The sequence below is a fragment of the Centruroides sculpturatus genome, unplaced genomic scaffold, assembly GCF_000671375.1.
Source record: "Centruroides sculpturatus isolate CEXI.00-Female unplaced genomic scaffold, Cexi_2.0 scaffold1751, whole genome shotgun sequence".
In the NCBI taxonomy this organism is placed as follows: Eukaryota; Metazoa; Arthropoda; class Arachnida; order Scorpiones; family Buthidae; genus Centruroides; species Centruroides sculpturatus.
Window position 1 is genome coordinate 102,348 of NW_019386288.1, and position 4,538 is coordinate 106,885.

Sequence of the window (4,538 nt, forward strand, 5' to 3'; positions counted from 1 at the left end):
GTTAGTGCCGAGTGAACCTGTAGTCTAGTAAAATTACGGTTTAACTGAGCATTAATTTTAGAATAGAGAAAAAATATTTTTTCTATTCTATAATTATACTTTTCATCTCCTTTCCTATCTCACTTTACTTTTTCCCTTCGCCTCTTCCCTTAATTACTTTTTCTCTACTCTTCTTCATACTCGCACAATACCAATGAGTAGTCCCGAGTCTTCACCCCCTTTATGCTAAATATTCTATAATTATTGCTCGATAAGATTGGGGCTTTTCGTGTTTTTACTGGACTACTGGTATTAGGAATAATGAGGCCTGGATCGTACCCCCACCATGAAATACGTGTCACTGCATGCGCGCATTACTTGATATTTAGCAAATTTAGATGTTACATTTGTTACAAAAATTGAAAGATTCATGTATTGTTCTGCGCATTATAAATTCGCAGCCATTACTTTCAATGTCAGTACACAATTATAATCTCTATTTAACAACGTGGGAACCAAATTTTGAAAAAATTGCTGAAGATTTATTGCAACAAATAATCCCATTAATTTTTGTTAGAAATTATTGTAGAATAATTTAAATTTTATTTATTGTTAATTATAATGATTTATTTTTAGGAAATATAATTTATGCATGTATTGAAATGACTTCTGTGATTTTATATAATATACTTGTCAAATAATAATGAATAAATGTATGTACCTGATTAAATTGATTATTATTTACCTAAAATAAGTAATTCATTTTTAGTTATAGTTAGTTAGTTAGTTAGATTTTTTTATGGCGCTCATTTGTAAGGGCTGTATAAATCTAACGCAGTAATTATAAAATTTACATACCAAAATATAAGGGGTACTTAGAAACAACTAATGGGCTAATGGGGTACATCAACAAAAAAGGTTGAGAACCACTGTTCTATATGATAGTTTGTAAGTTTCGGTAATTTTTATATTTACGGAAAAATGATGACACTTGATTTAGTGTTGTAAAAGATCAAAGGATAAACTTAGACATATGACTATAAATTTATTTAATTATACTTTTCTGGCTGTTATATATAATAGTGAGAAAATGTGGCGATCGGTCAAAAAATAATTTCCAACATCAGTATATTTTTGGAATCTTGAAACGCCGAGAAATAAAAACAAATTCATGTGTTTGTGTTACACAATTTTGTACACTCTCTTCGAATCTTAATAACTTCTGTTGTTTTCCTGAGAAATATATGAAATTTGGCAGGAATATTTATGTATTAGAGTGATTGTTTCTGTTAAATTTTGGTAGTTAAAAATCTAGGGAATGGGGAAATAACGAAGGTCGTGTGTATCTGCAGTTGGGTCAGACTTATTGTCTATTTTACTTGTTACTAGCATTTACGATTTTTTTAAATAGAACCTATCTCTATCTTCAAAATTAAGCTTTTATCATTTTAAAATAGTTAAATTCAGTTAGTTAAAATTCCAGGGAGTGGGGAGATAACGAAGGTCGTGTGTATCTGCAGTTGGGTCAGACATAATGTCTATTTTACTTGTTACTAGCATTTACGATTTTTTTAAATAGAACCTATCTCTATCTTCAAAATTAAGCTTTTATCATTTTAAAATAGTTAAAAATATAAGATTTTTAAAATAAAATATTAACATATGACGCCACCAACTGTTACTGGAAAAGTTACTGGATTTTTAAACTACTTAACAACATAATATATCTTTCAAAACTAGAAAAATTAAAACCGTTAATTGTGATTCATTATATAAAACCGTGCGCTTTGGTTTATTGTGTGCAGCTTCGGAAAGGAAAAAAAGATTGAAATTTTTATTAGGTAAATCGTTCTGTAGTATATTTTACATTGTTTGAATGTAATTTGTCTGAATTGCTTGTATTTCATAAGTAACAATTGCAGAATAGACTCGCTTCGTCACTTTATACCACAGCATATAAATTGTACGCCCATTTAAAGCAGTTTTGCCAAACGATCGACCCTTCAATAGATCCTGCTCCGAATACAGACAAAAATAGAAAGAGCACAATATCTCGTTGGGAAGACTGGTCAGAAAAGTCTGTTTTAGACCGTGGTGACAAATCACAGTAATCTTGACAATACAGACATGAGCTATGAGGCTTCATATAAATTCTTGTTGGTTTACATCACTTACTTATTGAAACGAGTTCTGTTCTGCTTGTATGTTCCATTACAGTATGTTCTGGTTTCTGTCTGACTCAAATTAAAGATTAAAGGTTTATAATGTACTTTATATGGTGAGTTATCTCTTACAGCATTTTCTTTTAAAAATTTTTCGATCTGTTTTGTTTCATCACTTTTTTATTAGATAGATTTGTCCGTACACTCGTCGAACAGACAATTTTGAATATAGTGTGTGATCGGTAAACGAATATAATCCGTTACAAGACTTTGTTCGTTATCCGGAGTTTTCGTTAAACGATAATCGATACATCATTGGTTTTTATGGAAATTTGATTAATTCGTTCTGGAGACCTCAAAAAATACAAAAATATATACTTACAAAAGTTGCTTCTAGCCTTTGATATAATTATATTAATTAAATTATCCACAATCGTGAGGCAGATAAAAGTAAGGACTTATCAGACCAATGATGGGCACAAACCCTCAGGGATCAAAGTGAAAAGAATTTAATAAACTCAAAAAATTACTATATAAGTGTGAAAACGAAAACCCGAAATGCATTTCGGACTATTTTTCCAATAGAAAATAGTCCCTCATCAGTTGGTATTAGTTAAAGGTAATGCTATAATAGAATTATACAAGGTAACGGTCAACTTAAAAACTAATTCTAAATTTATACAATATAAAAATTGAAGACACCACTGTAGGAGTAGTAAGCATCATTAGTAGGTATTATGTAAAGTAGATGGTATATTAAAAATTGTACAAAGTAAAAGTAAACTTAAAACTATGCCTAAAACTATACAATATAAAGGCGAAGACGCCATTATAGCAGTATGAGCAGTAGGCAATATCAGTGTTGACAGTTGTAATAAATCTTCATGACTTTGCAAGGTAGAGTGACAGACAGGGTGCGGATACAAAACAGTTATAAGTTAGACAATTATTAGTTAACACTAATGGACTAAAGTTATACAGACAAGTAATATACATACCAAAAACAGTAAAACGACAGAGTAGCAGGTGCCAGCTTACAACAAGGTGCTGGGAGTGGTAGCGAGGAAAATGTGTGTCAGTCCACATCTGTTTTACAAGTGGTGACAACATATGATACAATTACAAGTTCCCAACGATTTTTAACAATACATATGGTCGTAACATCACAAAGCTATTTAGTTTTTAAAAGATATAATTATACCATCTTTCGTCAATTTTAACATTTAAGTTATCATTAATTCTATTAACATTATTAATTTTTAAAATCTATGTGCTCAAAATAATTATATTTCATACAATTCCCAAACTTAAAAAAGGAGAAACTCTTGCCAGTTCTAAATTTTCTTTTGAATATTACCGGGAATTTTCTTTTGAATATTAAAGTTAATATTTGTCGAAAATATTATTTTAGTTGCCAATATTTTAATTTGAAATAGCCACTCTGAATAATAATAAAAAGCGCAGAGTCCCCTCGGGAGAGAGGGACAGGATTAACGCTTCAACAATGGAATGTTCAGTAACAATGGAAGTGTTAAAAGAAAGCAACGTGCAAGATTTACAGGCGCAGATGCGGTTTTTTGCGTTTTGTGAGAAATCGAACATATTTTTAGACTCGTCTAAAAATTTTCTAATGAGTCTGGAAACAGGGGGACCTAATTCTTGCATTCTATGAGAACAGGTAAGATTGGCTATAATGTAATTATCTTAATCTTCACTATCGTTACTTTTGTCCGAGCTACGCCGGGCTTACCTGCTAGAATGGAAGCTAAAATTGAGAAAATTTATAGAAAAATCAGAAAAAAATTGAAACTTTATTCTAATAATTCAGAAGCTTTGATGAATTCTATAAAGGAAGATTCCGATTGTGGAATAACCTTTTATTAAATTGTTCAGACGAATTTTGCTATCAAGTTTAAATAATGTAAACAAAAACTCGGCAATAATTAATTACATATTTCATTTTCTAGTAAAAGAATTATCATCGAAATGCTTTTCTAGTTAGAATAACAGAATTTAATAAATTGTATTATAGATTCCCTGTGATGAGTTATGCATATTCAAATAGTCTAGCAGCATAGGCCAATAAAAAGATAAATTTGTTTTTTCAAATATTACCGAAAGTTGAAAATACATTTACCGGTATGAAATTTTATATTTTACTAGCAGGTGGGCCCGGCGTTGCTCGGGCAAAAGTAACGATAACTAAGATAAAGATTATTACGTTACAGTCAACCTTACCCGTTTTCACAGAATGCAAGAATTGGGTCCCCTTGTTTCCAGACTAATTAGAGAATTTTTAGATGGGTCTAAAAATATGTTCGATTTCCCGCAAAAACGAAAAAAACTGCATCTGCGTATTGCACGTCGCTTTCTCTTAACAATTCCATTGTTACGTAA